This window comes from Pseudopipra pipra, chromosome 2, assembly GCF_036250125.1.
Source record: "Pseudopipra pipra isolate bDixPip1 chromosome 2, bDixPip1.hap1, whole genome shotgun sequence".
Taxonomy (NCBI): domain Eukaryota; kingdom Metazoa; phylum Chordata; class Aves; order Passeriformes; family Pipridae; genus Pseudopipra; species Pseudopipra pipra.
The window spans coordinates 37164106-37189694 of NC_087550.1; the positions used below are offsets into that span (position 1 = coordinate 37164106).

Below are 25589 nucleotides of genomic sequence, written 5' to 3' on the forward strand. Positions count from 1 at the left end.
ACTCTAATGGAGAAAACCTTATGGAGTAAACCAATGCAAAGTGTGTGGTCCTTGGAGTGGATGAGGTGCAAGTTGTACCAGGAGTACAGAAAGGCAAATCCACTTTGACATTCTGTCCTGCTCCTGGTAGGAGCATCCTGAGAGCCGCTGATGTGAAACACACATTTAGCACCTTGGGTAGGGGTAAATCTGCTTTCTGTAGTCCTAGTCACACACAAGTGCTAATGATTGTTTTGCTCAGAGGGGTCTTTGTGTGTCCAACTTGGAAAACAGGATGAACAAGGGGAAAAATGTTAAAATATGGTTTCCAAATGTTCTTCTGCAGCTTGTGCATCTGAGTTTTAACACATGCTCTGTCTTAGGCTCCATTTAGGAGTTGCCCCTTGGAGACAGGCTGGCAGGGCTGGGATGTACTGTGGAGACCCAGGGCAATCATCTCAGGTTAGCCTAATGCAGCATGCCAGGTGACGAAATGTTGTGAAACTCTATTTTTACTTTTTGCTGTTTGCTTCTGTTTCTTTGGGAGAAGGTGATCATGGATGTAAACTTTTTTTTTCTTTTTTTTTTACATTACAGTACTGTGATGATTAAATAAAACAAACAAAAAAACCAAACCTGTATAAACTCCCAAAGTGCCTATCACAAGGTAAGGATAAAAAAAAGCTTCTCGTTGTTAAAATGGGCATTTTGAGAGTGCCATCAAGGCATTTTGGAGAATAGAGGTGTTTTATTTTTAATGAGAAGAACTAAAGAATAAAAAACGGTAGCCTTGGAGAATTGCAGATCAAAGGTTTCTTCATTGTAAAACAAATGAAAGGTTTCAGTCCTAGAAGTGATGAATAAATTGATAAATTTTTAATAGGAAGAACAGGCTATAAATGGTAATTTAATTCTCTGGGGGAGAGAATCATTTAAGCAGTGTTTAAAAAGTCCAGATTTTTTTCTGTGAAGAATTTAATGATAACTGAGGGGATGACTGGGGGAGTGCACGGTTTGGCCAAGGCTGTTGTGCTCACCACTGCTTCCACTCACTGCAGTGCTTGTGTCCTTCCCAGCATTCATCCCAGCATAGAAGTGGACACCTTCCTGCTTCTTGCAGAAGCCTAGTTGTGCCCTTTTCCTTTTTGCAGATGCATCTGGGGACTTCAGCCTTTGAGGGAAAAACTAATGCTTAAAAAAGAGTTCAGACTTATCAATGTGCCTGTGCTCGCAGGCACATTTGTCTCTTTGTAAGAGACAAAGCCCAGGGCAGGGGTGGTGGGGACTAAAGCAGCCCATCTGTGTGTCCGCTGTCCCAAAATGCCCCTGTGCTCAGTGCCAGGGATGTCTGGGGATGTGGGATTGAAAATGGACCCTGATGGAAGGAGTAGATCACCCAGGAGTGCTGGTGCAGGGGGGGCCCAGTCCAGGGCAGCATGGGGCAGGCAGAAGGCTGGGCAGAAAGGGCACTGCTGGGAGAGGAGGACTATGGCCTTTGTGGGCTAAAGCGAACATTAAGAAGTGTAGGCTGGGGAAGAGGCTTTTAATGGCATTCACCTAGGGCAGCTTGCTGCTACCAGACTGACAGGCTGATGGGTGCTGCCAAATTTGCATAATAACGCTACTGATAAAGGCCTTGAGGTCCCTGCTGATTGCTTCTCCATCACCCACTGTGCACAGCCCTTGCATTGGGCTCATCCTCCTCTCTGTAGCTGTGACCCACTTTTCACACTCTAAACCCGATTTTATTTGTCATTTGTGGGGCATCCTGGCCCAGCTCTGCAAGGAAACCTTGTCAGCTCCTATATGGTGTTCCTGCATGGCCAGTGGCTTAGACCACAGCCCACTGCTATGTCCCTGCCTGGACTGTGCCCTGGCACGTCTGAGCTGCCAGTTTCTCAGTCTGTGTCTTCCCATGATGCTGTCATGTTCATTAACTTTTCAGCCTTCCTTTCTCTTGGCAGTGTTTTGAAAGTTAAAATAAAGAAAAATAGAGGAAAAAAGAAAATATTTGCCTCTTGCTTGGTATTAATTCCCTGATACTGATCTTTATTCATTGTTCCATCCCCCATTAGTTTTCTCCCCTTGCTTTCATGAGATATCTCGCACAAGCCAGGTGGATGGAGATGCTCCACTACAGCCCTTGTGCATGGACATGTACTCGCTTCACAGACCTGGGTGGCTGAGCCATGCCTCATGCCCCTGGGTAACAGCTATTTTGGAGAGAAAAATGTGCTGCCACTTGCACTAGTGATTGAATTCTGACTTCTTGCTGACTTTAGAGCAATGCAGGAAACAAAATCCGTTGTATTTGCAAGGTTCAGAGTAGAATCAAGTTGTTTTGCAAGTGGCTATGTCTCTATCACAGATTAACATCTTGAATATTTTCAACAAAATAAAAAGAATAAAAAGCCCACTTTGACTTAAGCAAAACAGTTCTGTAAGAAAAGGTAATGTTTTTGACCACTATGGCGTTCTCAAATCAGTTCACACTGAAGAGGTGTAAAGGCATGATGAGACCTGTTAGGTCATGGGCATAATTTTTGGTCAGCTTTCTGCTTACTGGGAGTCAGAAATGTGTGTCTGCATTCAGTCCTTTGCTGTGTCACTGGGTTCCTGATGATATGCCTAAACTGTAACAGCTGGTCACAGTGGCAGAACGCTCCAAACTGAGAAGCAGGGTTGAGCTTTCTGACTTTAACCCTGTGGGGACTGCAGATAGGCAGTGATAATACTATGAAAAATTTTAAGAGTTTTATATGTAGCTTAAATAGCAGCACTGCTATTTAATGAAAGGTGCACCTATAAGTTTTCATCATTTAATTTCTTAGCCTGTATCAACTTTAAGTGGTAAGTGGATAATTCGATATTATCACTAAGGGTGTAACTGGAGTTGATTGCACTCTGCTGACAGGAATTTTATTTTTCAGCCCTATGGAGGTTTGGCCAAATGTTTGTTTCAGGCGAATTCTCCTATTCCTTTTCTGTACTCTTCAGCTTTACTTTGATGGCTGCTCCAAATGGCTGTTGTTAGCCTGAAATCAAACCTAAATCCTGAAGAAGGTTAAACAATAATGTCTGGAGGTTGCCTTGGTACAAAAGGGGTTCACCTTGGGAAATTCATATCTATATCTAGCTCACTGTTCTCCTTAGAAGCTTATGGGTCTGATTCAGCTTTGTGTTTATTTTGCAGCATTGCTTTGGGTAGAGCTGCTGCTGGTTTTTCACTGATGTGTGAGATCAGAGCAATGCCTTGCGGTGTTTAACTCTTTGCACTCACAGCAGTAAGCTTCTGAGCTCTGTGAGCCCATTTGCAGCAACGTGATCTTTGCTGCTCCCGTTTCTCCACTGCCTCTCTGGCAGGGCAGCAGAGGGGACGTGGAACACCTGGGGAGATGGAGATGAATGCTCAGGAGAAGCCCAGGCTTCTCAGTGTAGACTTGTTATCAACCAGGCTTGTATGAATCCACACTTAAGGACATTTTATTCAGTTTTAACCCAGTGAAAGGTTTTGCTTCAGTGGAGAAATAAAGCCTTTAAATCTTGTCAGCTTGGATGTTGTAACGGTGCCAATGCATGCAAACAGGCAAGTTGTATTGAGTCTGGCCACCTTTTCCCCCTCTCCCAGAAGCCTGGCTGAGAGAACTGTGCAGAATAAACCAGCATAGTGAGAGTTGAAAGAGTTTGTACAATGTATGTGAAGATGTTATTATCTTGAATATATTTTAACCTGAGCCTTCCCCACCCCTGCTCACCATTTTTTAATTGTTTTTAACGTATGCATTTTAAAAGAATACCAAAATGTTTCTTTGTCTGGCACTGTCGAGATACCTGAATTCAGATGATTATGAATTTATTTTGCTGGCCCTCAAATACTTGCCTTCGCTAACACTGCGCTCTAGTGACTTGCACCATTATGTTTGCTGTGTTCACTCCTATCTTCTGATTTGTGTGCCTCTAGATACTGCTTGTTCAGCTGTTACTGTTCAGTTTAGCTTTTCAAATTCTTGTTGCCTGTCCATGCTCCAGCCCTGTGCTCATAGCACAGGCTCCAGCCCTGTGCTTGTAGCAGAGGCTGAGCCTCTGCAGTTTTTCCTGTACCTCTTAGACAGCTGTCAAAGAAAGCTGTGAATCTGCCTGTGCTGAATGTGTGGCATTGACGGCAAAACTGCTAATGTCATTTCATTCCAACTCCCTTCTTCATTAGCAGTGATGACCAAGTAATAACTGTAGAATGCCTCAGTCAGTGCTGGACTGAGTATCATTTATATAATGTGAAATGGATTTCCAGCTTAGCTGGAAGTGAAAGAGGCTTCCACAGCTACAAGCTCTCCTACACTTGCAAAGGTCTGCATGTGTAGTATTGGTTTTGAAAAACTGGTATTTGCTTTATTGTAGTATTGGTTTTGAAAAACTTTACATGGGTTTAAAGTTTGGGAAATGGAGAAAATATAAAGGGAAATATAGGAAGTGTGACAGTCAATCAGATGGCATATGGAAATAAAGATTGACAGGAAAAGAGGTTGTACCCATCAACACTATTATAGCAGTGTGCAGAGAGAAATCCAGAATCCATGTTGCAAAATTGTTTCTTTAATTGGAAAATGGAGAATTTTTTGGCACAGCACTTCATGTGTTGGAAATAGATGGTATGTAAAAAGAAATGGTGTTTTTCTTTTGGATATACTCTTCTATTGGCTAGCAAATATGGAATATGATTACTTAAGGCTTCTGTTTATTTAAAAGGACACTTTATTATCAGTTTTATGATCAAAGTTTCCAAAACTAAATTCTTCATTTGCATAGCTGAGATTATCTTAAATTTGATATTTAACCTTAACACAGTGGTAAATTTGTTTTTAGTAATCAGAAAATCACAGACTGACTGAAGTGGGAAGGCACGTCTGAAGGTCATCTAGTCCAAACCCCTGCTTAGAACAAGGTGAGGGAGAGCAGGTTGCTCACAGCCACAAGCAGTTAGACTTTGAATATTTGCAAGGATGGAGACTCCATAATCTCTCTGGGTAAGCTGTGCCAGTGCCTGACCACCCTCATGGTCAGAAAGTGATTGTGGATTTTTATTACATTTAAAAAGGGTTTCCTGTATTTCAGTTTGTGCCCATTGCATCTTGGCCATAATAATATTCCTCATACAAATAATTTTAATTCAGTGCTTTGTTAATTTATATTGGCTCAGTTGTGCTTGAGAATTCCTGAAAAATTAAGATTTTTTTTTTATGGGGAATGTGGCAGAAATAATTTTGTTTCCAGAAATCAAAATGTGAGGTTATGTCTTTAAAAACTAGTGTGTCACTGAATAAGAACTCTTACCACCTTTTTTCCACGTTGTTTTTTGTATGCAAGGGGCTGATCCCTCGCCACCCCATTAAGGGTTATATTTATGACCAAATAATATTTTATCAGATCTTTTTTTAAGTTGTCTCTTCAGTGAATGTGTTATGTCATAAAATTTAGTAGATACAAGATCAGATTTCTGATTTTTTAAGACTGTCATAAAATAACTTTAGTGGGGAAAAAAGACAGTAACAGCAGTAAGACCTGAAGCCTCTTTCCCCACTTTCCTCATTTCTAATTAACTTAAAATCGCACTGGACGATCCTCAAGTAATGTGCAAAAGTGACATCTAATAGATGGAAATTATTAAGAAACTTTCAGCTATCCTCTGGGAATATGCCTTAGTGCTTCTGTGTGCTTAAGACTGCCAAAAATATCCCCAGTAATTCTCAAACTCTTTTGGCAGATGAAGGCAGAATGACTGGTTTTACAACAATCAAGATCAGATGGTGGCAGATCTATCATACACTTTTCTATATTAAGAAATATGTACACTGGGAAATAAGCCGTGATCATATGTTCCTTCTCTTTCCATCGATTTGTTGCTAGTGAGTTACTGTTAGCATTAGCGTCTGTAAAAGATGGAAGACAGTAAGAGTTCAAATCAGTCGTGCTCTACGTGCTTTTTATTTCAAATATTCTTAGTGTGGTTTCACTGCTGTCTTGGGGAAAAGAAAAAAAGTTCAGTCTTCTCTTTCACCTGCTTAATAGTGAGCAACTGTCAGACACACTTTGATACTTCTATACTTCTGTGGCTTTAAACAGCGGTGACCACAAAAAAAAATACACCTTTTTTTGCTAAGTCTTTGGGTTTTTTCAGTGAGAGATGGGCTTATACTGTTGGCAAGAGATACTGCCTTTGTTCTGCTAAGGTATATCATTTGAGCTGTGGATGAGTCTTGGAAAACAAAAACATTTAATTTTCAATCCCAACCAAGCGATCTGTGTGAAAAACCACGGCTAACCCCATGGAGCATTTCTGCTGCATTTGCAGAAACAACCTTGGCTCTTTTTGTATTTCCCTGTTTCTTTTGAGGAATTCCTACACCTTTCTTTGTCATTTTTGTTTTCCTAAGGGTTTTGTTCTTAGAAACTACTCTTATATTTTTCTTATAGTTACCTTTATCTTTTCTTACAGTTACCTTTATCTTTGAGTGGTTTCCCAATCTATCAGAAGCAATTGCAAAGTTGCTTCTGCATAAACTTTAAGTAAGCTTGATATATGCCTGTAAAATTGTGACTCCATTCATGCTGGAAATTCAAAATCTCCTCTTTTCAGGGTGTGCACTCAGTCTTGATGATATTTGCTACCAACACAGTGATGTGAGTCATCTGCTGTGTGGAGATGTAATTTCACTGGCTGAAATATAGTAGTATCTGTATCCAACCCTAATTCAGGATGACCCTTATTTTCCTTCGTTGTCTTGTCCTCTAGCCAAAGATAAATGAATTGGTTCAGATCTGAAAACTATGTGTGAGGAGTTGTCCTAGTCTCAGTTCCTTTAGGTAGTTTGTTCCACAGCTACAGTTCAAAGCATATCAGTTTTGTTTACAAGTCTACATGCAAGTGAACAAAAGGATTCAAAGATTCCTTTTCCTCTAGGATGGAGCTGTGTAATATAAGCTATAATTACTTTCCTCTGAGATAAAGAACACAGGTCTGAATTCAAGAAACAGGGATGCTGTGAGAGCCCAGAAGGTTGATGGTTTGTTATAATTATTCAGGAGTCTGTTGATGGGAATGCCTCCCCTGACATTCCCAGCAAATGGCCTCTGTCAGGCTGAGAGGGAAGCTCCATTCTTTTTTTTGCTCTTCTTTTTTTCTTCTTCTGATCCAGAGGATACCCACAGGAGGGTACCTCCCTGGCTCCCAGCCAAACCCCAGAGCGGTGCCGCTTTCCTCTTGGTTCCCCCACGCGGTTTGCACCTTCACTCTGCCATCTCCTTAGCAACTCGGAGCACACCAGCAGCACAGAGCCACACAGCCCCCTGAGAGCTGCAGCTCTATTTATAGGCAGCTGAGCTTGGATGAAAATTTCCAGAATGCTCTGGTAAGGCCTCCACGGGCACAAAAAACTTATGGGTCCTGCTAGAGGATCTGGCTTGGTGCTGTATCTCAAAGTCCTGGCCTTTGCAGGATGTTCAACCTTTGGAGTAAAACACACGCGCCCTGAGACATAGCGAGGATTTGCTGTTTACATAGCTGCTAATTAACCTTTCAGGAATCATGTTCTCTGTAACTCAGGTTAGGAAGTGCAATGCAGGTGCAAAAACAACAGCCTGGGGTAATATGTTGTAACAGGCAAAGTCTGAAGAATGATGCCATGTCTTTGTTTTTTTTTGGGGGGAGGGGGTTAATTTCAGGGATATAACTTAGTGAAATCATACAAAACAGGAGAGGAAAATATTTCTTCTGAGCTTTGTGGTTAGGGGTTTTTTTACTTATATTTCTTCAGGCTGAATTCAACATTGAAAACGAGATTTAATTACTGATTATATTGCTTAGTGATGCTCTGCGAAGGTTTATTGATTCAGCATTTCCCTTAGTCACGTGGCTGAGAAATAAAGAATGTGTGGTGGGGCTAAGAATGACTCGAAGTATTAAAGAAATAAATGATAATCTATTAAAATGCGTTGGTTGATGACACCTGATGATACTCTTTTCATGTATACTGATCTAAAACTATAAGACAACCATGAAGGAATTTAGTATTTATTGGGAGATAATACCTTTTAAGTGAATCTAAGGGGCTTTTTGGAGATCCTAAAGTTACCATATCTAGTTGTATGACAACTTTGTACTTTTTTAGCTTGGCAAAATCATAATTAAAGACTTCCGTAATGTAGTGAGTTTTTTTTTTCTTTATTCCTTGTATCTAGACCTTGTATACTAGTGTAGGAGAATTTTGTGTCCTGAGCTTAGGGCAGCCCTCCCAGATTTCCCTCATACCCTGCATTCCCTGTCAATGACTGCTAGTGGGAAAAAGTTTGGAGGAAATGTCACTCTGCTTTTGAAATACTCTTTGATGTCTCAAAGTCATGACTGGAATTGTTTTCCTGGGTGACATGTTGAGAAATAATGCCTGTCTAAGAGTGGAGGAGCAAGGGAAGTCCAAAGCAACACTTAATATACTCCAGTCGATAGGAATGTGGGAATTACATGCTTTTGTGTGTGCTGTTGAGGGGACAAGGAGCCTCTACATGCAAGGAAAACATGAGGAGGTGAAGACATGCACTGTATAGGGAGGCTGATTGACAGTCTAGCTGGTGTAGATCAGTAACTGGAAATTCATTACCCATAAATTTCTAGTACTTATTGTGAGATACAGGAAGGATATTATATGAGTTCTGAAGCAGCTAACTCTTTCAAGCCCATCTGAGATGATGTTCAGCTTTCAAAGTAGCAAGACTGTTTGAGTATTTCTCTTCAAAGCCTTCATTTTTTTGTTGGAGCAGGAAGAATTCTGGTGGAGGAAAACGCCACCACCATGTGCTCAAAGTCATAGAATTTAGGTGAACAGCCTTAAATATTTAATGTTTATTTTTTTTACAGTGCGGCTTCAGATTGCCTTGGAAAAATCATTTTTGTATTTGGTGGTGAACACATTTTTGCCTTTACAAAATGCATCTTGCATATGTTGCCTGCCAATTTCATGTCTGATTTACCTGATTTGTGTCTCCACATTGGTGGGCTTATTGTATGTTTGTCCATGTGCCAGCAGACTCTGCAACTGTATTTTAAGAGGTCTGTTCGTGTCTAAATATTTATATTCTTTTCATGAGGCTGAGATTGATTGTATGTGCTAGCAACTTCGTCCCTGCACCCCCCTTCCTCCCCCAGACCAAGTGTGATTTTGGTACATTTTCCTTCTCGCTTGATTTCAGCACTCTGGTGGTTTCCACAATACAGTTTTGAGTGTATAATTGGTTTCTGGTGACCACATTTTTTCTCATTTCTTTTGGCCTCTGTTCTGTTACACACATATTTGTCTCTCCATTAACGTCAATGTGAATTACAGATGAGAAGCTAAGTGTGGATAAATTAGTAATTACACAAAACGGAAGGTGGCATTTAAGTTTCTGAATTATTTGTGTGGGCACAGGACAGCTAATGAATACCTTAGGATCTGAACAAACAAGCAGCGCCAGTGTGTAGGGCTCTGCTGTTAACGCGGTTCACAGTGCGGTGGCTGGGGAAGGTGGGAGTATGTAGGGTGGCAGTGCAACTCTGCTAGGTTTTAACACCCACTCTTCTGGCAAGTGCTGTGGGTTGATGGAAGTGTTGGTTGTGGTTTTGGAGCCAGAAATCATGCTTGCCTCTGTGATAGCAGTTGTCTATGTACAATAAATAGAAGACTGAATAGTCTGCATCTCAGTCCATAATGTACTGAGACTTCTCTCAACCCTTAAAATGGTGTAAAACAGTCCAGAATGGTGTTTCTTGCTGTAAAAATACAGTTCTTGGATGAAAGCCTTCGTTGAAGATGGGCCGTGTTCTCTGCTTCACTGCCTGTGGTAATACTTTATTCATTTATGTTAGGAGAAAACCTTTTGTCTTCAGCTGAACAACTTCTGCTTTGCTTGCGGTGCCCTGCAGAAACATTACAAGAGGTTTCCTTGAAGGGAAGCACTTAGCTATTTTCTAAGCTCACTTTCAAAGTACTTTGAATTAATTATAAATGAGTAAAGCAGTCTGGCTCTTGATTACACAATTGCCTATCCTGGATTCCCTGTAATGAAATGTAAGCTGGCCCAGTCATAGTAAAACAGGAGGTGCTTTCTCTCCTATCTTATGATCTGTGCTATTCTCAGATCTACTCTTCTGATTTCTTTTAGGCTGCAATTCTGCCAGCCTTCTATTTCCTCCCGTCTCTCTTTGCTACCCTATTTTATTAGGCTTTTCTTTTGGCTGCACTTATGCTCGTATCCTGTTATAAGTTCCATTGAAAGTAGTTAACATACATTGATACAGTGCTTTTTTTGCACTGAAATAACACAATGCATTTTATTTATTTAAAGGGTTCTAAGTGCCTCCAGTGTCTATGTGTTTGACAAACACATAAAAATACACAGAAGTCAAGCACTTAGCTGCCCTGAGAGGATGGGTTTCCCTCTGTCTCTGCCAGGAACATCCATAAACCCAATTACTCATGTACCACATTGTTTAGTAACAATTAAACTGAAGTCTTTGCTTTCTGTATGGTGAACCCTGGCCTCTTGTCTCCATCATTTGCCACAACTTGAACCTCACAGGATGTGATGTGTTTTATCCCATTACGCTGTCTGTTTCTGCCCTTGTTTTTGTGTAGTGCTGGATACTATGGTCTGCAGTTCTTCTCACTTTTGTCACATTTTTACTAGGTTTACTGCCTTCATATGGGATGGGAGGTGGCTCAGTGCAAGTGACATGGATGTCCTTTGCTCTGACGTTTTATTCTGTGCAAAATATCGGGAACGATGTTAAGGAGCTATAAAGTGAGGGCTTGGACTGCAATAACAGTGTATAAGCTGAAGACCCCAGCCTGAGTTTTGCAATAGAGGTCATTAAGCTCTAACACACTTGGATCACGGCACATGTGGTGGAGGTAGGGCTGCTCCTTGCTCTGTCCATTGAGTCTGTCTTGTAATGGGTGTCCAGCACTGCTCTTGACCTTTCCACTTGCTGAGGAAGGATGGGTTCAGAATGACTTAGGAAAACAGTAACCACCTTCCCCAAGATGCAAGAAGGGCAACATTAATTTATTCACCCCTGCTCCTCTCCCTTCCTCCTTTTGTTGGTTTAGGGAGTTTGAAGACATGATAGGAAAATGAATGAAGCTATAAATTTTCATCTCTTTTTAATATATTAATAATATGGAAACTATGGACAATGGATTCTTCTGAGCTTTGTTTTTTCATATTTATTGGAGATAGTAAAGTAACAGAATGGAGGTCCTTCACATACCTTCCTTTGCAAACCTTCACATACCAACCTTGTTGGCTGAGTGTTGCCTTGAGAAACAGGCTGTACCTGCCTTTGGGATTTGAAGCCCATGTTGATGAATGCTGTTTAGTCTTAGAATTACCAGAGAGCTGATACATATATATAATATATATATATATATATATATATATATATATATATATATATACACACATATGTTTTACTGTGCCAGACTTGGAGTCATCTACATTGAAAATAATTTTAAAGGGGAGACCTGATTCTTTATTATTTTGCCCTTTTATTTGTATGTTCCTCTCTCCTACCAATCCACCAAGATTAGACCATCCGAGTTGCCTTTTTCTAACAAGGTGCTGCATTTTTTCATCTGCTCACTTCCAGCTCCCTTTGCCAAACCCTCTAGCCTTGAAGCTGCTTTTGTGGAGCATCTCAATCTTCAGGACTCATTCCCACAGCAGGCACTTGGGTTTGATAAAGACATCAGCCCTGCGAGTTTTAACCTTCAGCAACCATGGCAACCTGCCTTGCGTCCTTTGAAGAAGTAGTCCCAAGCACAAGTCACTTCAAAGGTAATAGATGTGAGCATCTGTGATGTGGCAGGGCTTTTCATTTGAACTGTTATTAGCATGTGTTGGAGGTATATATTCAAGCAAAGAGACACTTAAGATATATTCCATGTTGTATGCCAATATGCTATAGAAAGGCCTGATGTATCAGTAACCAAAATTAGTGATGGAGAAATACCATCATATAATCTGGGTCTCTCTCTGTGAAATCACAGACCACTACATAGCAATTTACCTGGGTACTTGTAATGCTTTTATGCATACTTATTTTCCCTCCCTACTATCTGAGCCCATGTTCTTTCTTCTTCAGTAGGCTTTTGCTTGTATGTTCTGACCAACACCACGGGCTCTTTTGGCTGTATTATGATACAAGTCTCTCTCTGCCTTTGAGCCAGCTCCATCCCTAAGCTGCCAAGCCAGAACAATGGGGGAAGGTTTCTTTGCTGTAGAGGAGGAACCAAAGCATGGTAACTCAGTCTACGCTGGGAGAAGTGATTGGAGGTGTTGTGTAGAAAAACTGCTTGAGAAGAGTTGTCCTGTGTTCATGCTCAATGTGAGCAGGATCAGGGGTAGGGAATGAGACATACATCATGCAGCCCTAAACACATGCTAGGCCATGTTGTGTCAAGCTGGCAGCAGCATTATCCCAGGCTGACTATGTACTCGACAGGGCCAGGCAGATGCCCTGGAAGCTGCACTGCACTACCTGCAGCTGCCTTGGAAACCACAACAAAGCATTTACATTTGAGTAGTATGAATTTCTTCCAACTTTTATTTAATTTTTATTTCAGTTCATTCTGGAAAGAGCTCCTTCCTCCCCAGTAAATTACAGATATTTCTAATGCTGCAGTCAGAAGCGTGAGAAGTGTCCCATCTAGCTTTAACCAAGCTTGCCTGGGTGGTTGTGGCTGCCATGAAGCCACGGTAACAGATGCTTTATTATGATATGGTCAGTGGTCAAAGTCTCCTGTATCCTGATTAGATTTATGTGGCCTGTGCTGATATTTGTAGCTTCACTGGTGTGAACACCAGTGCTGTTCAGTCTAGTTTAAAATTAATTTAGGTTAGCTTATCTGTCCTCCAGTCAGCTTTTGGGTATAGCATGCTGACCTTGCTAGTACAGAGCTAGAGCATCTCTGGTGGGAATGGTAAGAAACACCTACTGCTTTCTAAATTTTTGTTATATTATATTTTGTAGCACCTTTCTCAGGAGGGTCTGTTTTGCACCCACTGAATAAAGACTTAAAAATGTGAAAATTAGATCCAACAAGATTGTTTGGTCCTTTGAAATAAAGTGCCTTTAGAGTTTGTTGTCATCATAAGGATATAAATGAGACTTTCCAAATCCCAGTTCACCAAAGCATGGCTGCTTTGGCATAGAGTACAGTGAACCCCCCATGCTTAGCTGGGGGGTATGGGCACCTTCTGAAGAGCTCAGGCATGGAAGGGGATGCAGTGAGCACTGCAGCTCCGTTTGGGTTTTACTGGACTTCCGTGATGGATACCGCCGGGGAGGTAATCACCTGGTCCCCCAGAATGGTGGCTGCACATTGCTGAAACCCAATTTTCAAATAGGAAATTGGCCTTTTATCTTTGGTACTTTCTACATAATGGTGCAGAGCAGCAGTCAGCTGAACCTCACCATTGGTTTACTGCTTGGTTGTAAATTGTAATTGGTTGACTAACCTTCTCTGATGTTAAGTGCCTTAAAAGGTTGTTTTTCCTTTATTTTAGTTTAGATTTAGTTTCTGGCTTTATGTGTTCTTTCTGTTTATTCTTCTAGTAAGACGTAATTAGAAATTAAAGAGAACAAAGTAAATCTCCAACCCTACTGATCTACATTAACATGAATCATCATCTCTTGAAAGTATGTGTAATTCAGAGCTCTGCAACTTGATATACATCCCCTTCATTTGGTAAATATTTAAAATATCTGCAGGCATTTTTTCACATTCTTGAGCAAAGACCACATTGCTGTGTGTTCACCCTTGTGTCTGAGAATTGATGTTTTGAAGCCAAAGTATATTTAGTTAAATGTCTTTTTCTTTTTTAATTTTTAGGGTTTATTGTACTGTATGAAAATGAATATAAAGAAAGAGAGGAAAACCTACCAATTTATTTGCCTTTTACTAATCAAAAGGAGTATATTAGAAAGAAAGTGTAAACAACTTTAAATAGTGCCAAAGGCTGTAGTCTTTGAGAGCAGTTGAATTGGGAGGTTTATAAAATGAACAGAGCTGATGATGTCTGTAATAAAGTGGATTAGCTTTTACAAATTCTGTTCCGCCATGTATCTTTACATAGCTAATCTCCCATGTTTGCAGTTTCAGTCATAGGTTCTTGGGGAGCACCCAGATAGATTATAATTCTCCAAAGTGTGTTGTAAATGCTGACACTTCCCAATAGTTTCTGAAGAAGAAAAGAAAAAATTTCATAGCGTTTCCGCTGGGTTGTATGGTACTGCGCCATTAGCAATCATTAGTTCCTGTGCTCAAATAGGATATACTGGCTTCTTACTCCTTTGGTAGAAACTCTTTATCTCTGATACATCTTTCCAGCTTGGATTTCTGTTAGGTACTCCTTACAGCTTCCGTAGAGTTGCCTTTGATGAGAATAAAGCAAATTCTGAGAACAATGCTTCTTCCTACAAATTGTTTTAAGCTAAATATGTCCTGTTCCGTGGATTATGTTTTTGGAGTCATCAAGGCACCAGCTCTGATGGTGGCAGAAATGGTGGGCCCATGTGTTGGGTGATGCTGATCTCCAAGGACCATTTCTGTCAAGTAGGGTGTGCAAAGGGTGTCAGGGGAGAGCAGGGTCTCCAGGCAGCACTGGCAGCTCACCAGGGCGTGTGTGCATGAGACACTCTTTGTAGGAGCCTCTTGCCCAGATCAGGGCAGCCGCACATCTGTCTTTCCCTGCCTCCAGCAACAGCAGGGGTTGTTCTCTTGGCAGTTAGGGACTGGGACTTTCACAGTGGCATTCAAGATTTTCTATTTTAAGTAGATATTAACCAATAACGTGGTCTGATACTGGCACACTTGCTTATTTTGAGAAATGTTTTCTGTCCCTTTTTCTTCACCGATATGAGGTGTCCTTCCATGGAATTCCCCACTGGCTTGAAATGTCCTGCCAAACTGGGACTTTAATTCTAATTGTCGAATGATCTTCAAACTATGTTTTAGTAAAATGATGTAAATTTTTATTTGGAATAAAACTTGTTAGTGTATACACATGCAGATTTCTTAAGCAGCACAGATGATTTTTAAATACCATGAACAGTGCTTTGATTCATACTTAAGAGTAGACTAGGGTGGTACTGACATTTTTTTAAGGAACGAAGCTTGACTTTAAAAATATCTCAAATTCAGTTGATCGTGTTTGAAACAGTCTTTGCAAGTAACGGACTTGAAAAGCCTGGGATCAGTTTCCTGCTATTCTCCAGCACTTCTTGCATCTCCTTGGGGAGGCAGTTTAGGCTTTCAGTGTTCAAATCATCATCTCCAAAATGGGGATAATAAAGACTTTCCTAGTGCCTAGGAGTGTTGAGATGATAGATCAACTGATGGATCATTTATGGATTCCAAGAGAATTTATGTTCCCCTCTGTGGCTGTAAACCTCAACCTTTTCCAAAATGTAGCTACCCAGTGGGCCTCCATAGCCAGGATAGATTCAGTGGATTATGTTCTTATTATAGTGGTTTCCTATGTAAACAATTTGATTTCCAGGGCAAGTGGTGTATGTATGTGTTCATTCACTCCGATGAGATCCAAAACACTTGCCAAGTGCTTTGATCCCCTTGCCAAGAGAAGAGTTCTGTACAAGGTTGGGGCCACTTTTGGGGACACTTTAGCCAACTAGCATTGCCTCCTAATTTAGAGTAGGAGACTGAAAAAAGAATGTAGTTTTGCCAACTCTAGACCATTAGGTTGGTATTATCAGCAATCTCTGCATCTCATTTCAAATCCAGTATGTTTGCCATGCTGTGGTGCTGGATCAGTAACAACTGTGAAGCATGACAATCTACATAATTTTCTGTGATCTCCAGTGAAGGTTTTTTAATTTTCCTCTCATTCAAATTGTCACCCAGCATTGCCTGCTTAGTGCCATGTTAATTGGGGTACTTCTTCCCTGACTCTTTTTGCATGAAGAAACCATGCCAGCTAGATGATATTTGTGAAGTCAATACATATAAAGTGCAGCATCTTCCTCACGAGTACAGGTGCAAGTACATGAGCCTGGAATTACTGTAGTTTAAGAAACATGACTTCATGTGCATAAGCAATATAGCTACACTCTTTTGGATCTTCCCATGTAAATAAACCTTTAGTTTGTGGTATCTGTTGGGGTAGTTGACCATTGCTTGGGTTTTCTGCATACTCCACGTTTTTCTAACTGTGAAGGATATTACTGGGCTTCATATAGAATTTGTGACAGTGTGGTATTTGGATCTACTGCTTGTCGTCACTAACAGGACTTTGGCCTGCTGCTTTTTCCCTCTGCCAGCTAGTGGGAGAATCCTAACCTTAACATTATTTATTTGGAGGCTTTTTGAGTTAATTAATTTAACTCTTCACTGCCTTTGGTCACACGGTTTTATGAGTATTTTTAATTGATCTTATTTGTATGTAAATGCAATCTAACATTAATTTAACAAGATGGATTCAAGTCAGTGGTCAACCCAGCTGTTCAGTCAAGGATATTACTCAGTGCTGTTTATTGGGTTTAATTGAAGATCATGGCCACCCCAGAAACAAAAAAGGGAAAGCAGCTACTTTTTTACTGGTGGTGAAATCCTGTATTTGTAGGCAGTTTCAGTGATGGATATTATTAGCTTGGAATTGTACTGGCCACAGCAAATAAATAGGGCTTTCTTTTCTTTCCACTGACTTTTACAAATACAAAGGGAAATGTGGAAAGGGAAAAGGGAGCTCTTAACCTGAGAATTTCAGACCAGTTGAATTTAAGCAAACCACCCATTTATTCTTAGTTTAATGGCTTGCAGGCAGACTCTATCAGTTGTGGACTGTATTGTATTAATTTGCAATGGCAAGAGTTAATGCTAGTAATCGCTTTTCCTCTATAGAGAGAGCCTGTAGTAGATTGTTTTTACATGGCAATCTGTGATTGATAGATCAGGGAAAACAGGACCAAAGAAGGTTACTGCCTCCCAATCACTTCCCCCTTCAAATTAAAATAATTTGCAATTTGTAGGATGCCTTGTAACACGTGCTTCAGGAATGAGGCAGTAAACACACTAGGCTGCATTCCCTTAAAGCAGTGAACCTCTTACTGCCTTTCTTTCATCAAACCAAACAAGTTATGTTGTTGGGAGTCCATTGAAAACAAGTGTGCTGGCGAAACAGCCCCCAGACCCCTTCAGCAAACTTCCTTTACGGTCAGGCAGCGGACCTGATGAAAGAGCCTGTTTGTGAACATTTGGATTCCTTCCATTGATTTGTAAATCCACTTTAATAAAGTACTGCCGAAGCTAGTGAAATGAGCAATCGAGGGCTTCCGTTAAGTTTCTAACAAATATCTGATGCAGCTTGTATCACTGGTACTGGCACATGCTTTTGAAATTGTTTTTTTCCTGCTGCGTTGGATCGTTTCGAGATTGGGGGAGTAAGGGAAGTAGGGGGAAAAATGCAGTCTCCATCAGCCACACATTACATGGCTGCTTTATTTTTCAGTGCTGCTAAAACTCCTCTTATTTAATATCGATCATACCAAGGAGCCAGCAAAGTATAGTGTTAATTGGGTCCACTGGAATTCCTGTCCCCTGGGAGAGAGAGCTTCCTAGGCAGGGAGGGCGGAGGGAAGGAGGGAGGGAGGGAGGGAGGGAAGGAGAGAGGCAGGCAGGGAGGAGGGGACCCACTGTGTGCCGCATAAAATGTAAGTGCACTAGACATCAAGGCTTCTGCTTGCATCGCTGGGAAGCAGTCGCGACGGTTCCCACCCACCCCCCCCTTTCAGAAATTAGCCAACTCTTTTTTATTTTTTTTTTTTTTAAAGTCTGGCAGTTCTTGAATTAACAGCTCCTTTCTTTTCTTTTTCCTTCCTCTTTCTTTTTTTTTTCCTCTTTGCGGACGGCTGTTTTTTTATTATTTGAATTGTTTTCCTCTCCTTTCTGCAAAGCTGCAAAAGCTCTGCTTTGAAAACTGCTGCCCCAGAGTGCAGTTGCTTAGCTGTCCTGTCAGCATTGTTCTAATGCTCATTCCATATGTATGTCACATAGGAGCAGTACCCTCCTCCTCTCCCTTCCCCCATCCATGCATTTGATTTTTTTTTCCCTAAAGATTGAAATTTTTTTCTTATTTTTCCCAAGGAGCTTGCAAACAGGGAAATTCAAACTGAATGCTTCTCTGTTGTGGTTACTTATACAGCCAAGACCACATTTCTCTTAGAAAAAGTGTTTGCTCTGTTCCTTCTTTTCTCCACTCCCTCTTTTTCTTCCCTATAAGCACAAAGGCTTTAAAAACTAAGATCTATAGTTCTTTTTGCTTTTTTTTTGCGTTACCGTGACAGCATGTATCTCTGTTGCTGAAGAATGAAGCAGGCAGGCTGGAGGTTTCTTATGTTCAATGCTTTTGGGACCACTAAAAAGAAGTCCGCAGAGAAATACGTACAGCAACTGTGCCGACTGAGTTTCTCATCACTGTTAACTGTCACTTATTCTGACTAAAAGGTAAGGGATTCTTTAATATTTTTTTAAAGTCTTTGTGCATTGTTTGTGCATTGTCATTTGACATGTGCAACTCACTGGCTCAGGAGGGAGATGGGTTGTGAAGATTTTTGTGTTAAGGTAGTATAGGTCACCCAAGCAAAGCTCTTTGCATCCACAGGAGAAAAAAAATCTTGTTTCTTGGAATTGTTTCCCTTTTCATCTCAAATGGTTCCCCCAGCTTAGCTCGCTACTGATTGAGACATAAAGCTGGGGCATTATCGCTGCTGCTCATCTTTTCTGGTCCTCTTTCTCTACCTAGGAAGTACATGCACCCAGTTTGTGTGTGCGTGCGCATATGTGGGGCAGAGCATATCCCCTTTGCATAGGAAATACTTGGCAACATGCATATTCTCCTCTTTTACTGTGACTAAATGTCTTCAAGCACTCTTCACAAGGTAAGAATGCCTTAGTTCAGCACACTGCAGCTTATGCCTGTTTAAAATTATTACTTGGATTACAACGCATACTGTGGAAAGTTATTAGTTTCCACAGAGACCAATTTAATTGGGGGGTATGTGTGCAGCGGTTCTGTTTTGTGCTTTCCATACACTGCTTATGGGGGAGTATGAAATGTTATTTTCTTCTTAATTCTTGGGAAGGGTGAAGTTTACACTGTCTGTTAGGCAGAGCAAATGAAGTTATAGCTGAAATCGATTAAAGCTGTGGAGAAGCATAGCCTTACAAGGCTCTTCAACTTAGCCTGAGAGTCAGAAGATAGTTCATTAAAATATTTTTTGCGCTCCATTGTAATATGCAAAATTATAAGCAGAAAGGCATCTTCACCAAGCAGAAGTAGCAGCAAATGATGCCTGGACTGGATCATTATATTATTTATGTGTTAGAAACCTGTTTAATCCACAACCTTGGTGCGCTCTGCTTTTTTTGTGCATGTGCTGGATGCATCTTGCAACAGCCTCTTAGTTCAAGAGGGCATTGTTTTATGAAATGTGTTAATGTGTTTCTGCTTTGCAGGCAGGCAGAAGTGCTCTCTGTGACTGTCCTTTAGCTGTGACACAATCCATTATTTGCTATTTTGGACAAAGCTGTTTTTTAGGGCTTGCTTTGCTTTCTTTTGCAGATATTTGTGTTCTTACTTCTTAGCAGTTAGTTCTCTGCATAGAAAATGTATCTTAAGGGTGCTCATTTCTCATGCTTTGCAATGATCAGTAGCTGAGACAGTTCAGCAACCTCATTTAATGGTATTGCTTTACCTGGAATGTTGCATTGCTTATTTGAATAACCAGGAATACCACCAAATATGTAATTACTTTTAAAACAATCTAAAAATACAAAATATGAAGAAAGAGAGAAGTCCTGTCTGCAGGCATTAATTTCTTTCTTTACTGTAGCTGTTTGTAATGTCATTTCAAAATCAGATATTTCCTAACTCATGTTCTGTAATTCTATTTTCCCATGATTGTTGCTTTCTATTAGCACTGAGAAAACAGTCATTTAGATAACAGGTTTTCATTGACATCCTTTTTATATTATAGGAAGGAAGAAGCAGTAATAAGTTAAATTGGCATCTGCTAATTATGCTGAATACAGATTGTGTGCTCTTCAAGTCGTCCTTTGCCTTAATGCTGTTAGCATATTTTAGCACTGGCAACCAAAGGAAAGAAACTGGAATGTTCCTGCTTGGGTTTTTTTAGGGGGGAGGGGGGGAAGAGAAAAGATTACTTGTGAAGACATGTGAAGTTTTGGGGTTTTTTAATGTTTGTATGCTTGTTGTGAACAGAAGAGCATCACACACAGTTTCATAGCACTTGGTAAAATTGAGATCCCTGAGAAACCGACCTGTCTGGTGATCACTAGAATTTATTTTGAGCCTTGGAGATAAAACTGTTGTTGTCCAATATAAAAGTTTGGGCAGAGAAAAGTTTGAGTGTTTGTAGCCACAACTACCTGATTCTTTTGGATCTCTGAGAACTAACTAAAAATACAACTGTATTCTGAACTTAGCTGTGGTTCTTCATACTGTATTGCAATTTTGCTCACCTCATCTGAAAACTAGGAGTCTTGGGCTTCCAGGGAAGCAGAAAAGCTGTGCTTCTGCCCAGATGTGCTCAGTTCTGCGTCGTGCCTTTTCCCTGTGCAGCAGTATCCCTGCCTGGCCGTGGCACTCAGCCCAGTCTCGGAGAAAGAGCAGCTCAGGTTGGGATGGCTTTGCCAGGGGACACACTCCATCCAGCGCTTGGCCGCTGGCAGCGGCAGTACGGGAGCGGAGGCCGTGGGTCAGCCACTAGAGGGGAGGCGAGAGCTGCGTTATCCCAGTGTCTGACTCCACGGAGGGGAGTACCCTGTACGGGATTGTCTACACATGGGCTTGCACTGAGCAGTGGGTGTAGCCAACCTAATCTAGATCCTCAGGATGCTGGGAACATCCAGCGGTGCTCGCGTGGGGCATAGCATGGACTGATAGAGGTGCTCATCCCAAGGAACATCCAGCTTCTGGAGCGAATTGTGTCGTGAGACAAGTTTAGATGCAGCAGAAACGTGGCCCACGCTTTGTCTGTGCTGGGCAGGTCTGTGGTTTTCTGCATGTGGATCTGCCCAAGCGCCACTGTGCACAACCTTCCTCTCACCTGGCTTAAGCCTAGAGAAAAGAGACTGAGGGGAGACCCTGTAGAGTCTACAGCTTCCTCATGAGAGGAAGCGGAGGGCCAGGCACAAATCTCTTGTCTGTGGTGACCAGTAACAAGACCCAAGGGAATGGCCTCAAGTTGTGTCAGGGGAAGTGTAGGTTGGATATTAGGAAGAGGTACTTCACACAGAGGGTGGTTGGGCACTGTAACAGGCTCCCAGGGGAAGTGGTCACAGCCTGACAGAGTTCAAGAAATGTTTGGACAACCCTCTCAGGCACATGGTGTTGCTCTTGGGACTGTCCTGTGCAGGGCCAAGAGCTGGACTCAGTGATCCTTGTGAGTTCCTTCCAACTCAGAATATTAAATGATTCTATGATTTTTACCAGTAATGATGATTTGGCACATAGATTTACCATAAGTTGTTTCATTCTTCTGTAGAGGGTAGGTATCTTGAACTTAAAGCATTGCTCTGCTTGATGGGAATGAGCACACTGGGAAATGGCCTGTGTGGAGAGGTGCAGGGCTGAGTGGAAATAGGAGAGCTCCCAACCAGTGAGACCTCCAGGTCAAGGTGAGGTTGCTTAGGGATGGATGGGCAGTGCAGGAACTGTGTGCTTCGCATATTGCTGTGGTGTGTCATGGCAGTGCTGTACCTCTTGTCTTCATATGAGCCTAATCTTGCTAAAAGTCGTGTCAGAGTCTTTTTAATAAGACATTATGATTTTGGCTTTAATTTGGGGTTTTCTTGCTCTCTTACTCGCATGTGTGAAATGCAAAGCATATTTAATGAGTGAATACTTCAAATGCTTCCAAATTAATTAAAAACAGTTCCACATCTGGAATAAATCCAGTACCTTTCATGGATGGCTTCAACTTCACGGTTTTTCTCTCTTGTGAGAAGCCCTGTGAATATTCCCTTGCAGATGCTTGTGAAAGCTGGAGTAGCAGAATCCAGGCTTATTTTACAAAAGAAAGAGATCTGAAACCCACAGAGATCAATGAGATCCTGGCCTTTATTCCAGCAGACTTTGGATAAGACCTAATAATATATATATAATTATACAATATGATAGGTCTGTGCATGGTCAGGTATTTCAGGGTACCCTGTCATGAAGGTAACTGTGCGAATCTTGATTAAAATTTGTTGGTTTTTGTGGTTCAACAGCTGTTTAAATTCATGTGGATTCAGTGGGGCTTGAATTAGGCACCACAAACAAAAAAAGTGTTTTTATAATGAGAGTTTTTTTTCTTCTGCCTCCTCTGTTCCCAGAAATAAAAAAATGATCTGTTTTTTTGCTATGGGAATGTTGTGATTTAAACTGACACAACTAAGTGACCTAAAGATAGGCTTATTGCTTAGATAAAAAATGCAGGGTTGGGTTGTTTGAACTGCATTAGCATCAGAATAAGAAATGGCAGGGCAAGTTGGCCAAGGTGGCCCTGCAGAACTGGGGAGGGTTGTTCTCTGGAAAGCCTCTGAGCTGGGAATTCTTTTCTAAGCCATAAATAAATAAATCTGTGTCCTGAACACTTAATGAATACAGAAGTCTGGGCAACTTTAGGCTGTTGGGGATATTTTACAAACCCACATGATGCTTTTTTTGTTAATATTGTCAATTTCCATTTTCCCCCCTAATATTTCCATTTCAAGGTAAGGGTTTTCTTCTACTTGCTTTATTTATGCTGAAGGTGCTGAGGATAATGTTTTTGCCAGCACTTTTCTGTAAAACCGCTGTTAAGTCTCACATCAGTTTCACTATGTGTTGCACCAAAATGCTGCCCCTGAGGCTTCGGATCTTGGAGCTACAGATTGGGATTGCAGGCAGTTTAATTCTTCAAGTACCTTGTCTTTGGAGTTGTCCTTTGGCTGCTTGGGCTGGATCCTCTGAGGATTCCAATAAAATTATCTTGCAGGGATCCTGCTGTGAATGCATGTACAGCTTTTCCAGGGGATCTCTGTGTGTTTTACAGACCACAACTAATTGAACCTCATGACATTCATGGCAGGCAGATAAGCATGAACCACAGTAAGTAAGCTAAAACAGAAAGAAGTGAAGAGCTCAAGTTTCCCATGGTAGTGAACAGTGACATTCCTGTTGGATTGAGCTATAGATGCCATGTACCTCTGAAAATGAGGCTGCTGGTGAGTTGACTGGAAAAGATACTCTTTTGGTAGTGAATTTTGTGGAGGGAGTTAATATCCGTGGTTTTGCATCCAGCGCCAGCTGGATTAGTTTTTTTTTCAAAAAACTAATTTTTGAATTAGTTCAAAACCCCCTCAACATTTCCTTATGAGTCTGCATAAGCAGCATCATCTTGGGAAGTTATTGAAATGTCCCCATGCCCTACTAAACAGGACTTTTCTGAATTAACCTGCCTTAGTTGGAATTATAACTTTTTGAGTATCATTTTGCATTAAGAAGAAAGTGCCTGACAAAGGTGCACCAGCTCTTACAATACTGGCAGGTTTTGACCACTGCTGGATTCTGACTTCATTGGTGTAGTTTTCTAGTAATTGCATCTCTGTTAGGCTTTTGGGAGGGGAATGATACTCTTAAGATTACTGTTGTCACGGCTGTTGGTCATAGGCAAAATACAAAACCAGTGCTGATAAAGTGAATGATGAGCTGGCCATACAGTAAAATGGAGTGGGAATGAGGAATTTCACTCACTTAACTGCTTTCAGTGCACAATTGCTTCAAGTGCAAGAGTACAAGACAATGCCTTTAGAAAATAAAGGTTTTAGGCAGTTTGGTAACTCATTTTTGAAACTATAGAGGATGTTCAGAGAAAGCAATCTAAAGAGAGATCTATGGGACTATCATATAATTATGGTGCTATAAGCCAGATTTGCAGGTGTACCGATACATCACAGATATTCCCATTAAGGCATGCTGTACAACTGGGATATACTTAAAAGAGAGAGAGAAAAGGAGTAGTGAGAGAAAGCTATGGCCCTAATTTCTGTGGCCTTCTAAGAAAACATTTTAGGCATAGAAGCAAGTTAAAAAGGTTAATTGGGCAGGATCAGCTACTGTGTTGTGTGAAAGTGAGCTTTGGAGCTTAAGAGAAAGCAGCAGACAAAGCAGTGAGGTGTTCCAGGAGATAAAGCTGTTTGTGGTGTTGAAAAATTAGGATCATCCCCACACAATCTGGAAGAGGGGAGGTTTAAGAAAAGTGATGGGATTTACTGAAAATGTGAATGTTCTTTCAGTGATACAAGACCCCCCAAAGCGGTGTGGGTGGAAAGAGGAGGGCAGACAAGTTGCCCTTAGTTAATGACTACAGCAGGAAAGGAGTAAAGTTTGTGGAAACTGAAGAGAGAAGGCACAAAAGAGGAGGCAGCATGAAGATGATGGAGCCTTTTTTACCAAATCAGCATACCTGAAAGCATTCAAGATAGCAACAGAGTTCTATGACTGTATGTGTCATCAGGCAAGAGCTGGCAGTCAGGTTATTCTAGTACTTGGCTGTCTTTGCCTGAGGCCACACTGGAAATACTGTGTGTAGTTCAGGCTATCTACTTATATAAAGGGTGTTACAGTAATGGAAAAGAATGAGCCAAAGGGAATGTAAAGGTCACAAAGATTACAGGGGCATCTGAAGAAGCAGGGATGTTGAGGTATGTGCTCCTATAAACTGTCACACATACTGGAAGGGAGGAATACCAAAGTTCATCCTCATGACGTCCACATGACAGAGTGGTTGAACCTGCTGGAACTGCTTTATATTCAGTTGGAGGGAATTGACTGCCACAGAAATCAGGAGAATAATTGAATGCTTGCTGAATTTGAACCTAAAACCTAGGGGTTTGGCACGATGATTTAAGTGCTGACACCAAAAAGCAGGAGTTAATTTTGCATCGGCTTCCTTGCTATAGACCTGCTTGTCTTCCTAGGAAACATCCCTGACTATGAGCTGTTGATATTGAAGCACAAGTATTAATTTTTGAATTAATTTTAATAATGTGGGCATGAGTCAGTATGCGTCAGTGCTTTTAGTGCCAATGAAATGGATTTCAGACCAACAGGCTCTGGAGAAGAACACAGTTTCAGTATTTCTCTTATTGCACATTTAAGTGCAATTTGCAGAGAAGTTGGAGCAAAGGACAGCATCTCTGCTTCATTTGTGACTGGTTATGCAGTTTAATTAGTGCCCACCATTACCAAACAACTTCCATGAAGGTGAATCCGGGCTTAGAGAAATCTCCAACTCTGCAGAGGAACTCTGTAACTAGATGCTGAGAAGGGGCTGTTCATACACAGCAAACAAAAGGGCCCTTTGTGTGAAAGTAGCTTGTTAGCTTTTTGTTTTTAAGCTGTAGCATGTCTAAGTGATCAGGGTGTCACACACTAATAAACTAGCCAGTCCCTCTGGAATAGACATTCTCGGTGGTGATTTAGAAGGTGCATTTATACAGTAGTCTCCAACTTCA

The 25589-nt window shown here is 41.1% G+C and overlaps 1 protein-coding gene across 13 annotated transcripts in view; it reads left to right on the forward strand.

Annotated features, from left to right (window-relative positions):
* Positions 1 to 25589, forward strand: part of FAT3 (FAT atypical cadherin 3) — a 413377-nt gene that overhangs the window by 51984 nt on the left and 335804 nt on the right. The window contains exons 1-2 of one of the 13 annotated variants that reach the window (XM_064645030.1): positions 17787 to 18530; positions 18829 to 18964. The exons of 10 other annotated variants lie outside the window; for them this stretch is intronic. The gene's annotated coding sequence lies outside the window, so the exon portion shown is untranslated. Of the gene's footprint in view, positions 1 to 11656; positions 11845 to 17786; positions 18531 to 18828; positions 18965 to 25589 lie in introns of those variants that run through there. 2 more of the 13 variants (XM_064645033.1, XM_064645031.1) reach the window with 2 other exon arrangements.